Source organism: Myxocyprinus asiaticus, chromosome 10, assembly GCF_019703515.2.
Source record: "Myxocyprinus asiaticus isolate MX2 ecotype Aquarium Trade chromosome 10, UBuf_Myxa_2, whole genome shotgun sequence".
Taxonomy (NCBI): domain Eukaryota; kingdom Metazoa; phylum Chordata; class Actinopteri; order Cypriniformes; family Catostomidae; genus Myxocyprinus; species Myxocyprinus asiaticus.
In genome coordinates this window covers 38,008,743-38,025,162 of record NC_059353.1, presented here as the reverse complement: position 1 = coordinate 38,025,162, position 16,420 = coordinate 38,008,743, and the positions used below count along the sequence as shown (strand labels likewise).

General features: G+C 38.0%; 1 protein-coding gene across 5 annotated transcripts in view; it reads left to right on the top strand.

Moving 5' to 3' along the window:
* LOC127446925 (semaphorin-5B-like) overlaps nucleotides 1-16,420 on the top strand; it is a 258,511-nt gene that overhangs the window by 26,721 nt on the left and 215,370 nt on the right. For 4 of the 5 annotated variants that reach the window (XM_051708262.1, XM_051708261.1, XM_051708258.1 and 1 more), the window contains exon 2: nucleotides 16,218-16,289. The exons of the other annotated variant lie outside the window; for it this stretch is intronic. The gene's annotated coding sequence lies outside the window, so the exon portion shown is untranslated. The remainder of the gene's footprint in view (nucleotides 1-16,217; nucleotides 16,290-16,420) is intronic. 5 annotated transcript variants of the gene reach the window in all.

Genomic DNA, 16,420 nt, shown 5'->3' with positions numbered 1-16,420 from the left:
CTAATTAATTTGTGATGACTGCATAATACATTTCTAGTGATTACACACAAATAGCAATTTCTAGCCAATTAAACATTTTGGAGCTGAGTATAACTAGGACAAAAATATATTCACTATAGAAATTTTGATGATTTTTCCTTGAGCTGGGAAATGTAACGCATTAATTTCTGCGATTATTAGTTGGCTGTTTAATTTAATTAATGCAAGCTGCCATATCTCTTCGCATCACCTTAAAAAGCTCACTCACTGTCATCTTAACCAGTGTCAAAAGAGACTGAACAGCAGCCAGAGAAAATAATAGTTTTGAGATTTTAAACTTCAGCATATTGTACACTTAAGTTTATCTTGCCAATAAAGCTTGATATAAACTGAATCTGCCCATTTGATCCTATTATTACAAAAGTCCACTGGAAAACACAAGATTTGAATTCTCAAAGATGTCCATTAACTTTATGGCATTTATACATTTACTTCAATAAAAAATGTATAGCTCCAAAATACATAAATACCTGTGTCTAATTAACTCTATCCACTAAAAACTGACATTTACATATTTGAATAATTAATTAATGATTAAATAATTAAATAAATGATTGCCAATTTCTTGCAAGTTATTTGAGACAAAGTATAAAGTAAGTATATTTATGATTTTATTTTAATGTTTTTTAATATACCATGTACAATGACAGAATACGATTAATGTGCGATTAATTAGTTTTAAAAAATTTACATCGATTCACAGCTCTATTTTTTATTTTATTTCCATGACTCTTCCAGGCCTGAAAAATCCCTCCAAACTGTAAATATTCACTGCCTCAATTTTGCCTAAAATTAAATATGGTGTTTACCATAACTAAGATCTATACACCAAAAGACTTAAGCATTGTTACATAACCAGTCCCCTCGCTTTCTTCAGGATGATATTTTTGGAGAGATATAAGCCATAAGAAACCTCCAACAGAGAGCAACACCAGTGCTAAAAGTTTTGAGAATCTTCTATACTGGTAGAATTGATGCCTTCCATTACTTCTTGGAAAAGAAGCATAAAGTCTACCTCATCAGACTCTGTACACCCTATGGTACCAGTTCCAATTCAGATGGCCTAGGGAGGTCTGTTCAGTCTATAAACACCCAGAGCTGGTACTTAGATATGTAGAGCCAACGCTGAGCCAACTTCACATGCCTCCCCCCACCTACCGATCTCCCTTCAACTGTTAACAGTAAACACATCGTTGCGTCTCAGTTGGCGTCAAGCCCGGCAGCCCTCAGCAGTTTACAATGTAGCTGTAGCCTAGGCTTTGACTTTACAAAGCATGCTTCTATTTATTAGGGTTTGGAAAATGACAGAACTGCTGCCACTGTGCTGTGAGTGGAATAAACAAGACATAAAATAGAAGCTTGTTAAACATAGACGGCCAATTTGTGCTGCCGTTATGCTGTGTTTATTCTTTTGCTTTCTCCTCCCCTCTCTCTCTCTCCTGGAAGGTGGTGTCATTGTCAATAGAACTAAATTCAATGCCAACGTCAGATACGGTTTTATTATTACATCTCTTGCTGAGAGAGATTTACAGCATCAGCATGAGCAAAGTAGGTGTCTGCGATCTTGAATTGACGGGGAACCATTAACAGTCCCTGAAGAGCACCTCTTATTTAATTAATGGGATAGATAGGGCTTTAAGAGATAGGTTTAATAACCAGAAACATAGCCATAAATGACATTTTGAGTGCTTTATAAAAACATTAACTTTATTGTACTGTGAGCATTTGTTAACAATCTCAGGACTGATATTAAAGTGTTGACAGCTAAATGACTTCTTGTGGAATATCAGATCAGTTGTCAGAGTTGTTTTAGCTGTAACACAAATACTTTATTTTGCCTTTTCAAACACAACAGCCTCTTTTTAAAAGCTCAGGATGACAGCGGTTCCCTACTGAAAGGACCATTCATGCTGGTTTATGTTAGTCAGTGCTGGTTTGGTGCCAGTCTAGCTGGTGGACCAGTATAGTCATGCTGTTTACCAGCTAAACTTATCTGATCAGCCAAAGAAGATGGATAAGCTATTTAAAATAATGGTAGAGACACAGCTTCCCAAACACAACTTGGGGGTATTAAAAAATAGCAATGGATTTTCAGGAGTCTTGAGACATGTTTCTAAAATTTGAACTGTTTAAATCTATACGTTAATGCTCTTGGCTAGGACCATTGTCGGGTAGGAACATTGTCCCAGGCCCTGTCATGCTATGGCCTACTCTTAGGAATTTAAGTGTCGTGACATTTAAGTAACGTTAATTAAAGCGACCGTGTTGCTCATGGTGCGAGATGCTGAAAAACCAAGCAAATTGTGACACAATGTTCAAAGACATCTGTCTGAGGTATGTCTACATAAAGCAACAATTAAAAAATTGTGCAGGGGGCCTGGGTAGCTCAGTGGTAAAGACGCTGGCTACCACCCCTGGAGTTCGCTAGTTCAAATCCCAGGGCATGCTGAGTGACTCCAGCCAGGTCTCCTAAGCAACCAAATTGGCCTCAGTTGCTAGGGAGGGTAGAGTCACATGGGGTAACCTCCTCGTGATCGCTATAATGTGGTTCGTTCTCAGTGGGGCACATGGTGAGTTGAGCGTGGTTGCCGCAGTGGATAGCGTGAAGCCTCCACATGTGCTATGTCTCCGTTGCAGCGCACTCAACAAGCCACATGATAAGATGCGCAGGTTGACGATCTCAGATGCAGAGGTAACTGGAATTCATCCTCCCCCACCCGGACTGAGGTGAATTACTACGTGACCATGAGGACTTAAAAGCACATTGGGAATTGGGCATTCCAAACTGGGAGAAAAAGGGGAAATTCCCCCCCCCAAAAAAAACAAATTGTGCAGATGAAATGCAAGGGATGTTCACACAGGAGGCATTCTTGCGTTAAAAACAGCTAGAGTGAAAGTGAACAGAAGCCACGTTTAAAGTTACCGTTGCTGATGTACACTCAATACACACACAATGCTTATACTTTCCCTTGATTAATTTGATTGGTCAGTTATTTTAAAACTGACACTTTTTCTTAAAAATATGCTGGCACCTATGTGAAGACAAACAATTAAAAACATTACGCAGATGGAACAAGAGAACGCACCCTTATGAACACCCCCTTATGCTAGTCTTTTCAGCAGGGTTGATGGTGAAAATTCTGTCATCATTTACTCACCTTCATGGTTTTCCAAACCCTTATGACTTTCTTCCGAGGAATTCAAAAGATGTTAGGAATGAGAGCCTCAGTCACCATTCACTTGACCACATTTACATGCACTTAAGAAAACTGTTTATTCCAGGGTTTTTGTAGAAAGCTGAGTTTTGAAACGTCATGTAAATGAGAACGCTGAATTCCTTTTGCCGTTTAAGGGATTAAGAGAAAGCAAGTTCAACACATGTTTTCTGTGTTAGGTTTCTCCCGGAGAACACAGCTTATGTATTCATGTAAACACATACTGTAATGGTTTTCTTACAAGTTTTTTGAGGAGTGTGCATGTGCGTGAATATACTGGATAACAACCATAAGATGGAGCCCAACAACAAGTCAACACATTTTCTGGGAGAACAGAAAAGCACATGCACTATAAAATATAGCCATTTATACACACCTATGTAAAATATAGACTGTCCCTCACATTTGTGTATATGCGTTTGTACATTAGGGGAATCCCAGAGTTTTAGGTAAGAGGGAAACCCCACTATTGCAGCACAACTCCACTGTAGATTGCGATGGAAAGTTAAGGAAACAAACACAGCAACAATACTGGAATATCTGGAAAAAAGTAATGCAAAGCAACAGAGAATATAATAGCATTGCAGGGAAATTACATTGCTGTGGAGAAAGCTGCTTACTGATTGAGCCGCATGTATAAATGAGTAAAGAGTACCCCGCTTGTACAGTGCACGTAAATGGGAATGAGGCTTCCTCGCAATAAGCCACTTTCTGGTGTCCATGTAAACGTAGTCATTGCATCTTTCTTCCTTGTAGTGAAAGTGAATGGTGACTGAGGCTGTCATTCACAAACATTCTGCCTAACATCTCCTCTTGTGTTATGAAAAGAAGACAGAAAGTCACACGGGTTTGGAACATCATGAGGGTGAGTAAATATTAATTCTGTATCCTTTTTGGGTGAACGATCACTTTAACATTGGCCCACGCAAGACAAGTCAAATATTCGAAGCCTGATCCTCCAGCTCTCCAATCACGATCTCAAAATGCATTGCTTATCTATTTTAGATCTCTTCCACTAATGAGTGCTGGACCTCACAGATGTTTATCTGTGAGTGTACATTTGATCCTTCGTTAACTATCTTTCCTCTTACATCTGCCCTCTGAAGTCTTAATTATGACATTGACAGAGATGCTGCAGATCAGACTCTCCCCCTGCTGCAGATTCCTGCCTTAGTACTATTCAGAGCGTACTCTACTGGTCTAAACGCCCACTGTGAAAGGAAAGGAGACAAGGAAAACAGCTGTGTTCGATATTGAAAGCAGCTAGAGGTCATTGCAACGTAGTTGTGAGCCAACCCAAGATTTCTCAAGAACATGACAGAGTTCCAGTTTAATTATGATATAAACAGTATGCTCTCTCACAGTCTTTTCCCCCCATTATTTTTTCATTATTTAAAGGTACTGCAAGCAATTTAAAAAAAAAATTCACACATGGTGAACTTTTGAAATTCCAAGAGTGCTGTAGAAGCTCGACAGTGATCTATGCTTTTGATGTCGCTGATGTTTGATGTTGTGTGCGTTGTTCAAAGAAAAGAGATGAAGACTTTAATTCAGAACTTTTATTTATCCATTTACATGCTTGGTATAGCTCATGTAATTCCAATGCACTTTACTATGAAATACTCACTTTATGTGGTCATGCAATAGTTCATATTTCCATTCAGAATTCACAGAATTCAGAGTGTTGTCTGTTAAAAATAATCTTAAATTCCTCAGTTACACATTTTACTTAAATTTTCTCTTAAGATATGCTCTATCTGAATAAATCTTTATGACTTACTGTGAAGTGTTTTATGTAATTTAAACGTGAAATAATTTAGTGTTGTATTGGCATTTCCCTCAAAAGTGACTGTGTTATGTGTGAGTGTTCCATTAATGGTGAGTATTCACTATTGTATTACACAAAAATGTGTAATATACTGTAAGAAGGCAAATATCAATAGCAAGCCAAATTACCACATAGCCTTAAAAAGAGCATGGTGGCTCATGTTGATTTTTAGCATAATGTCTGGTCCACTTTGCAGATTACTCTGTCCAAGTACCGCCCACTTAGATAGGAAGGATCAATTTGACCAACATGTAAAGTGACCAGTCACAGTTTAGGGGCTGTTTGACAAGCTCTTTAGGGGCTGTTGTTGCAGTATATATATATATATATATATATATATATATTAGGCATGTGCGAGACTAGTCGACTAGTCGACGAAACGGTTCTGATGCTGTTAGTCGACACTGGAATTACTAGTCGGTTAATATTTCCCCCCATTAAACTGATAATAATTTTTACACATTTATGTTTGGCTTTATATTTTTACAGAGGCTGCACTTAAATTACTGTCATATTAATGTTACATATTTTGAATAGAATTAATAATACAAATATTATTTAAAAAAAGAGGATATCTGGAGCAGATACAGAGTTTAATTTCACCTCAGGCTGCGTGAGCTTCTTCCCTCTCTCACTCGTGGCACGCGCAGGAAAATGTCCTCTCGCTAGACAAGCAAACTCAGCATAGTAGTTATGAAATCACTTCGGTGGTGTGGGAATCGGCTTTCCAAATGTTTGAAAGTCCCTATGGATGTTTTCATATTTGAGTCTTCTTTACATCTGTGCATGCTTGGATGTTATTTTCCCGCTGAGCAGGCTTTATCAAGCGCAGGATAGCCGCCTCAGGTGAGTCAAATCCCGTCTTTCACCGGACCATGTCGACGGGTTAATTTTACTCATCAAAAAATTTATGCTTTTGAGTAAGTAGCCTAGAAAATAACTGTTTTAGACTAGGTATGCAATTTTTTTAATCTGCTGATTAAGAAGGCTATTTTCAACGAGGTGCCGACTGCTTAACGTGTTAAACTATATTTTATTCTGTGTGAACATCATGTTTAGAATACATTAGGTTTACTGCAGGCTACATCACATGCCTATTTTTTCTATCCTATTGCTACTTTTTTTTTTTTTTTTACATCGTAACTGTTGGTTAATGTTCTTTACCGAACAGCTTTAATATTAGATCAATGGCTAATGCACGACAGCATGGCGTGAAATATGTGTGACTTTTCAGCGCATTTTTTTCTCTCTCATAGATTTGGTTTAGTCTACCTGTTAATTATTTTCAACAATGTCCTGACTGTTTTAATATGTTAAGTGACTTTTACTTGGTGATTTCCATTTAGAACAGGCTTTTAGGGTTGTTCCATTGATCCTGCACTATTCATTCAATTGATTTCAATAAATATGCCTGTTAAATATTCGCTAACTTCAATTCAGTGAATGCGTGTCATGTTCTATATTTAATGTACAATGATCATAATTCAAGGCGAGCACGTTGCAGATAAATGCCCCTTTTCAGTAGAATTTAGCATCGGATTTGGAATAGATTAAGTATATTAAATGGGTCGCATAAAAACATTTTCTTTTACTGTTTTCTGAAGGTTGGTTTCTCTTTAGACTATTCGACTAGTCGATCACAAAACTTCCGTTTAAATGACAGTCAAATTATGTAATATATATATATACAGGGTTGGGGGAGTAAAGGAATACATGTAATGGGATTACATATTTAAAAGACAAAATATTAGTAACTATATTCCACTACAGTTACAATTTAAATCATTGGTAATTAGAATACAGTTACATTCAAAAGGTATTCTGATTACTGAAGAGATTACTTTGCATTTTATTGTCATTTTGTTTCATTTAATGTTTAGTCCTTTCATATGGAAAACATTTATACATATAAATGATGCAATCCAAAGTGCATTTGAACAGCGGTGAAACACTTTCTTATGATGTGTTACATTCATACGAGCAGAGAGAAGTTTGAAGTAAGTTTGGAGCAGAAGAAATAGAAATAAACCTTGTGTAAATTGTCAGCTTTATGCTAAGCTAAAATGCTATTTTTAGCCATGTTGTTGCAGTATACATACATATATATATACAACGATCAACCACAACATTAAAACCGCCTGCCTAATATTGTGTAGGTCCCCCTCGTGCCACCAAAACAGCTCTGACTCCACAAGACCTCTGAAGGTGTCCTGTAGTATCTGGCACTAAGACGTTAGCAGCAGATCCTTTAAGTTCTGTAAGTTGTGAGGTGGGGCCCCAATGGATTGGACTTGTCGGTCCAGCACATGGTTTATGGTTTACACCTAAAGATATAAATGGTGCTTTTGTCAAATATCTTTGAAATTATTAACTCACATGAGATGAAGGCTCCAGACATATCATGACCCACTAAATACATAGCCAGCACTTTATCTTGGTAACCACTGACACTGACACTTTCAGTTTAAATGATCACACAGGAAATCTACATGTTGCTACTGAATGTTCTGGTACCCTGACATCTACCCCATTCTGACAATTTACTGCGCCATATCCCATCAGACAACTGTGCATAATTTCAAATGTATTTATCTTTTCCTGTGGCACTACTGATAGTGTGTTACACAAGCAGCCTCAGAGACACGGGATCTGGTCCTGTGGAAACCAGGAAATAATTACATACACATAATCAATGATGCGTGCGATTCGGAGGTTGCATGTTCCTTGCAAGATTACATTTTTACTCCACTGACGGTTATGTTTAAGTTTGGGGTTTGTGTTAGGGTGTATGATTAATAAAATATGCATTCCTGTTGATTGTATTACATAATTTACAGTACGTTCAACAACACTACCAGCTTCGGCCACTGGGAGCAGTGGTTTAACTTTTGGTAAGCACAGACTGATTTCAGCAGAACGTTTGACATACCGTTGCCGAATTCAAAGTGAGATCATAGGTGACAAATATACTTGTAAATAAGGTTTTTCTAAAATGGCATCAGTAATGAAAATGTTCACCTTTGTGTGATGTTGCATCCACCCATGTATAAAGTCAGTATAAAGTAAAAAGGCTCATTCACGCTTTTTACACCGGGTCCCACAAATCGTCCGTTTTATTTTTATTTTTTTATGGAGAGCAGTCAGATTTGTTTTTCTTTGGACTGTGAAGAAAACTGAGTGACCAATGAGAAATTAGATTTTATCATGTTTGCAGAGTCCCTGTTTCTGCACAGTCCAACTCATTGATGACGCTAATCAACTGGCAAACACTGGCATTGGACGTACAGATGCTGAGTTTACACCCCCATGAAAATTAAAACTAAATAGTTGAAGTTCATGAATCTGCTTGTATATACAGTATGTGTATATGTATTATAAATGTGTATAAACATAAAGACATCGGAGTGTCTCTTCCTGTGCTTACTCCTCTCACACACAAAAACTCTCATCTCACACACAAAAACACATTATTTTTAGAATATTTATTCTAAAAATAAAACACAGGACATATATTTATTCAAAAGTGCTCTTTACTCATGTCATTCATACAAAAACACATTCTATATTCCTCAAAATGCATCAGAAATTTAGAAAGAACATAACCAAACCTTAATAGCACTAAATGTATTAATCTCATGCATTGACAGCTGAATGCTGAAAGGTCCTTGCAGGAAACCAGAATAAATATGTTTGTAGAACAATGCAGCCTACTGTACCGGGGTGAAATTATTATTATATTTTATTTGTTTTGGTCTCGGTGTGAATAGACCTATCATTGCAAATCTTTTGTGGATTTAGTGTGAACAGTCCTTAAGACCGCTGCTGTATCGGCTAGTGAAACACAAACAACAAATTACTAAGTGCACCTTTCACTCATTGGCTTCTTTGTATATCTGTAGATTATATCATTGTTTCTTGCTACCGCTGACAGGTAATTAAGGTATTAAATGAATTTTAAACCAACTAAATGTCAGCAACATTAATTTTTAGGTTTAATATGTTTACATTTAACTCAAAGGCAACTTGATCATCAATAGAGTTGTTTAAATAAACTCCTTAGCATATTATATGTGTTAGATTAAAATTTGTATTGAGTACTGAGAGAGAGCTCATTCATTCCAGCCCAAAAATGTGTAATGTTTAAAAGGGCTTGTACAGGAATATTCAGAAATGACAGCTAGATGTAAAGAATAACAGATTCACATTAAGTTGGTAAACCGAATGCATGATTTTATGCCCTGATGCTTTGTACAAGATAGTTAGATCGCCCATTCAGGGGTTATTTGTTTTCTGTAATGATCTCATTAAAGCGAGAGGTTTACATTGAATCGTTAATCACCCTGTTGTCCGCGAGGAGAGGGAGCACATTCTGTGGCTTTGTGATTCAGCTGACTGCCAGTAATTACTCACTGGACTGGCACTTCATCCATTGACTTTTAATTCAGTTTCATTATAGAAAAGTTCCAGTGTGTTCATTAGCATCAGATCTCTGACAATGAGATGAGGATTTTTATTTTATTTTTTGTCATAAACTGAAAGAGGTGAACTTTTGATATACCAAGAGTGCTGTAGAAGCTCGGCAGTGATCTATGCTTTTGATGTCGCTGATGTTTGATGTTGTGTGCATTGTTCGCAAAAAAGAGATGGAGACTATAATTCAGAACTTGTATTTATCCATTTACATGCTTGGTATAGCTCATGTAATTCCAGTGCACTTTACTGTGATACTCACTTTATGTGGTCATGCAGTCGTTCATATTTCTGTTCAGAATTCACAGAATTCAGAGTGTTGTCTGTTAAAAATAATCTAAAATTAATCAGTTACACATTTTGCTTAAATTGTCTAATTTATTGTTAATATATGCTCTATTTGAATACATCTTCATGACTTACTGTGAAGTGTTTTATGTAATTTAAACATGTGAAATAATATAGTGTTGTATTGGCATTTCCCTCAAAAGTGACTGTGTTATGTGTGAGTATTCCATTAATGGGGAATATTCACTACTGTATTACACAAAAATGTATAATATAAGAAGGCAAATATTAATAGCAAGCCAAATTACCACATGGCCTTAAAACGAGCATGGTGGCTCATGTTGATTTTTAGCATAATGTCTGGTACACTTTGCAGATTATTCTGTCTATGTACCGCCCACTTAGATAGGAAGGATCAATCTGACAAACGTATAAAGTGACCAGTCACAGTTCAGTTTATTTTTACTTGCTGTTTAGGGGCTGTTTATATATATATACGATCAGCCACAACATTAAACCACCTGCCTAATATTGTGCCGCCAAAACAGCTCTGACCCGTCGAGGCATGGACTCCACAAGACCTCTGAAGGTGTCCTGTAGTATCTGGCACCAAGACGTTAGCAGCAGATCCTTTAAGTCGTGTAAGTTGGAGGTGGGGCCTCCATGGATCAGACTTGTTGTTCCAGCACATCCCATAGATGCTCAACTGGATTGAGATCTGGGAAATTTTGAGGCCAAGTCAACACCTTGAACTCTTTGTCATGTTCCTTAAACCATTCCTGAACAATTTTTGCAGTGTGGCAGGGCGCATTATCCTGCTGAATGAGGCCACTGCCATCAGGGAATACAGTTGCCATGAAGGGGTGTACGTGGTCTGCAACAATCTTTAGGTAGGTGGTACATGTCAAAGTAACCTCCACATGAATGCCAGGACCCAAGGTTTCCCAGCAGAATATTTCCCAGAGCATCACACTGCCTCCACCAGCCTGCCTTCTTCCCATGGTGCATCCTGCTGCCATCTCTTCCCCAGGTAAACGATGCACATGCACCCGGCCGTCCAAATGATCTAAAAGAAAACGTGTCTCATCAGACCAGGCCACCTTCTTCCATTGCTCCATGGTCCAGTTCTGACGCTCACATGCCAATTGTAGGTGTTTTTGGTGGTGGACATGGGTCATCATGGGCACTCTGACCGGTCTACTGATACACAGTAGTGAGCGATGCACTCTGTGTTGTGACACATTCCTCCCGTAAATGTCATTAATATTTTCTGTGACTTGTGCCACAGTAGACCTTCTGTTGGTTCGGATCAGATGGTGTAGTCTTTGTTGCCCTCGCGTATCGAAGAGCCTTGGGCACCCAATACCCTGTCGTTGGTTTGTCCCTCCTCGGACCACTGTCAGTAGGTACTCACCACTGCTGACTGGGAGCACCCCACAAGCCTTGCCATTTTAGAGATGCTCTGAAGTCTTCTGGCCATAACAATTTGGCCCTTGTCAAAGTCCCTCAGGTTTTTACTCCTGCCCATTTCTCCTGCATTGTATATGTTGACTCCGAGAACTAATTGTTCACTTACCATCTAATCTACCCATACCTTGACATGTGGCCTTGTTAGGAGATGATCAACGTTATTCGCTTCACCTGTGAGTTGTCATAATGTTTTGGCTCATCTGTGTACACATATCCTGTATATATATATATATATATATATATATATATATATATATATATATATATATATACATACACACACTGTACTGTGCAAAAGTTTTAGGCACTTGTGAAAAATGTTGCATAGTGAGGATATCTTCAAAAATAATGCCATAAATAGTTTTCATTTATCAATCAACATCATACAAAGTCCAGTAAACATAAAAAAGCTAAATCAATATTTGGTGTGACCACCTTTGCCTTTAAAACAGCCCCAATTCTCCTAGGTATACCTGGACACAGTTTTTCTTGGTTGTTGGCAGATAGGATGTTCCAAGCTTCTTGGAGAATTCACCACAGTTCTTCTATCTATTTAGGCTGTCTCAATTGCTTCTGTCTCTTCATGTAATCCCAGACTGACTCGATGTTCAGTGGGGGGCTCTGTGTGGGCAATGCCATCTCTTGCAGAGCACCTTGTTCTTCTATTCTAATCTTTTCTATTTGCAAAAGTAATGTTTGGGAGTCTAAAATGTATTTTTCCTATTGAAACACTAAAGCTGAAGATATAAATAACCATCTTAAAGAGCACCTATTATGGTTTTTCAAATATTACCTTTCATGTAGTGTGTAATATAGCTGTTTGTGAATGTAAAAAAGTCTGCAAAGTTTCAAAAATCAAAGTGCATGAAATATGGAGTTATTGACACCCAAAAGAAAGAACCGACTCTGAACACCGGAAACGAGTCGTTAGTAATTCCAGACTTACTTCCTGTACTAACCTACGTAATTTGGTAACAAAAAACCCACCTCTGGTTTGTTTACATGTTCAGCCAGTGCAGGCTGTTAGCCTGTTAGCTGTTGGCCTCTGCTAACCGGCTAACTCACATTATTGACAAACTACATATAAACTTACCACAGAGAAACGTCCTGTTCTCGTCATGCTTGTGATGGTGTTTCGGGTTGATCTTTTGATGTATCACTATCGGACTCGGGTTCAAACTGGTAAGGTAAAACAGAAATTTTTTCAGATGTAGCTGAAACTCGGATATGGTAGTGGCCGTTTACTTTCCGACACACGCTGTAAGCGGTAGACCAATCACAACAGACTGGGACATCTGACCAATCAGAGCAGAGTAGGCTCTCTGAAAGGAGGAGTTTAGAATGAATCCTTTAATATGGATCATTGATGGAGTCATTTTTGACACTTGGAAAAAAAGGTAATGCTGCAATTTAAATTATGAGCAAATTAAAGTGTTTTTTGACCTTGAATACATGTAAATCTTTTGTATGAGACCTTTAAAACAAAATTAGGTACATTTAAAAATCATAATAGTTGCACTTTATGAAACATCTTAAGTGCCTAAAACTTTTGTACAGTACTGTATATATACATAATTACTGCAGCTTTGGTCTATCTGACTGCAGTCACACCAGGCCACCAACCCATCACATTGGCTACTGACCTAGGAGGTCCTCTCGCCTTAGACAGTGCCTCTCAGCCTTTCACTGGCCACCTTTTGTGTGGCTCTATCATACCCAGCCTCCTGCTGACTACATGCAATTGATACAGACAATGGCTACGTTCACATTACAGGCCTAAATGCTCAGTTCCATTTTTTTCTCAGATTCAGTCTTTTTCCTTTGTTCAGATTCATGTTTGACAAATAATGAACAACATGTATACGAGTCTGATGGAGAACTATATAATATATGGCCCAAATCGGATTATATTTTTTGTGATGTATTGTGAACATGGCCAGTAAAGTAAGTAATTTTTGTGCCACTAACATCACCAAAGGAATTGAAAAATAATTGCTGTTTTTAAATAGGGTTTCCAAGCACTCCCCCATCTACCACTGGTTGGACAAACATAAAAGTCCAAAACTCATGCTATCGGTTGACCCACTGTTGTTGTGTCAGGCTAGTGGGGATGCTCAAACCAATAAAGCAGTCTTTTTGATAGTACCACAGTTTTAACAGTTTTCGGGAAATCAGATAATGAATGGCTTACTTTTTGTTGTCTCTGCACATTAAATCAGGACTGGAGAAGGTATTGTAACATTGGAAAAATGTCACAGCTCCTTAATGAAACTTAATCAAAACTTAGTAAAAATTATGTTTTTGTGCTCAGATGTTTAAGTGTAAACTACGCTGAGATTTGTTTTAAAGCTAATTGTAGTCGAATCCAGTTTAACAGCAACTACATCTGTTTTTCCTTTTTTATGCCTTCCATTTGGCTGTAGAAGGCCAGCATTAAGTTGACACCACTGCAAAAGATATGGGAAGAGCATTTTTTTATCACCATAAAACTACTGCTTAAACGGCATAATCAGTTTGCTACAGTCATGGCCAGATTAAAACTTTGAGATCAAACTGTAGCCTTCCCTTACCCCCTCCCTCCCACCTGCAACAGCATTCTGAATCTGTATCTTGCTAGACTCACTTAATCTCAGGCCCTGGGGATCTTGTTGGAGCCTGTTAGAAAATGTTTATCCCACAGCGAACACCTGGCTGTTTGGAGAGTACTGCCATCCCCTATTCCCCCCAATACCCCCCAAGCAGCAACATGCTTAGGAGTGAGCTGAAACATCGCATTCCTATCACAGTGAGCAGTTTGTCGCACCCAACATGGTGATTTGCATAAGCCTCATTTAGTCGTCCTTTAATGAATAATTTTTCCTGGGCTTATTCCCAGCTGTGAAAAACCATTAAATGGTAAAGCTTTGAATGGTAACATTAAACTTGGTATTACCCAAAGAGATCCTTGAACAACGGTTATTGTATGTCATTAACAACGATTACTACTATATCTTGAGGGATTTCTAATGTTTTGATAGAATGCCTCTTTAATGGCGTTCCAAGGAAAATCTTTCAGGGGTTGTACATCTACATTTCAATTTGAAGTGCAATTTATTCAAGGCTAACATTCTGATTTAGCTTTCACATTCTGTACAGTGAAAGTTAGTCTATACCAGCTGTCAGGGCCGGATCATGGTCCAAGTGAATCAAAAACACTTATACATCACTCAGAGTAGTTACTGAATTTATCTTACTGATGCGCAAGTTATGAATTTCATCATGTCCTACTCAAAATGATATAAGAACTATTACTGTGTTATGTAAGTTTGTATTTTAGGCTTGTGAGACTTCAGACATTGCAGTTATACTGACTGGTGGTTCATATGAAAATGTTTTGTTAAAGATGCATTTTATTGTAATGCATCTTATTTTTATAAAAGAGTAAATGAATGAATGAAATTGTCACATGTTTTGATTTATATTTTTTATACAAAGTCTATGGAAACATGCCTTTTAGAAGAATTGCATAACATTTTTGTGTGATTTGTTATATCTATTGTCGAAATCTGAAATTATCAGTAAAAGCAGGTCAGTAAAAAGGATATAAGAATTGCATTCTTATTCATTAATACATCATCAAAAGTGCTAAAAGAATCGGTTGTGGTACTGTTTATGAAACTGGATTCGTTAAGAGGAGTCAGAACTGCAATCGTAAAATTCCCAAGGATTCCCATGATGAGGGTCCCAGTATTCGGGGTTTGCGGGTTTGGAGGCCCCTGGCTGTCCGAGGCCCCATAAGGCTCTGCCAGCTGCACACCTGAAAGTTTCTTAATAAAGACATTCAAAAATTAAACATAAAAGTCTAGGCAGGAAAACACAATGCAGTTGAGTGTCATAAAGTGTCTTGCTGAAGAGCTTTTATAGGAAGATGGACCACCTGTGGAATCTAACTATACTATGGTTGCTAGGCCTGTGGCTGAAACTTCTGTCTTCCTTTTAGTGACCTTTTTAAGGCAGTTACTCTCAGTGGTTATTAAATGATTTATTGAACTTGGCCTTGGCACTCAGTCTTAGTCAATCAGATCATAGGAGCAGGGGTTCGTTGAAGGGCTTCATTATTTACTCCTTAATTACTCTGGCCCAGTCTCTCTCACTCTCATTGCACTATACAATGCTGGACTAACCTTCGCTAGATCCTCAGAGACAAGGAGAGTGCAAAGCCTGGTGCCTGGTTGGCAGAGGCTTATGAAGTGGGGTGGTCTCTTTTTGCTCTTCATAATCTTAATTAAGTCCTGGACAACAGTACTTTGCTCTTATCAGTAGAAACGGATGTTGTTTAAGCCGTGGGATGCTGTAGGTGCGTTTTTTAGGGGATGGACTTTTGACCAGCCCAGCCCAGCCCAGTACAGTACAAATCAAGTTAAGCAAGTCAGTACAATCACAAAATAAATGCAATCAGATGCGCCTCCAACACTTAGTTTATTGAAAAGGGGCCAGTGTGGGTGTTTGGAAAACCTGTTTGGAAACATTATTATTCATTATTTGTCATTATTTTTGAATGAGCAAATTCCATTTGGTGCTGCTAGTAGTGCAGAAATAGAACGCTTCACCTTTAAATGTATTATTCAATATATTTATTGAAATAATTACTTAAAATGTCAGGGGCCACAAGTACTGTAAATAATTTAGGTCATAAAGGTTCAGCACACACAAAAGTTTGGGAAACCCTGTTTAGTAGCTGAGGCTTATGTGCTTTCTTATGTGCCATTCCCAGTTCTCCCTTTCAACAGCATTCCAGGGCCTCGCTTTCTATTCCACTGAGTGCGTTAGTGATTTGTTTATGAGTGTTTGGGTAACAGAGTGTGCTTTTTCTTTTTCACTTTACTAAATAAAAGTCTTATGTGCTTCCTCTTATTCTCTATCCAAAGGCTACAGAAGGATTGCTATCTGTTTCTGCAGCAGCCCTGCAAACTTGAGGATGACGTATTCGTTATGCCTGTGTAAGTAGTTTCTGTTTCCTTTACAGACTCTGTAGGAATTCATTATCCCAACACAACATACAACAGAGTGAACGCAGCAGTATCACTTGCACATTCAAGAAATTGCACATTCAAAAATTTTAATTTTGGGC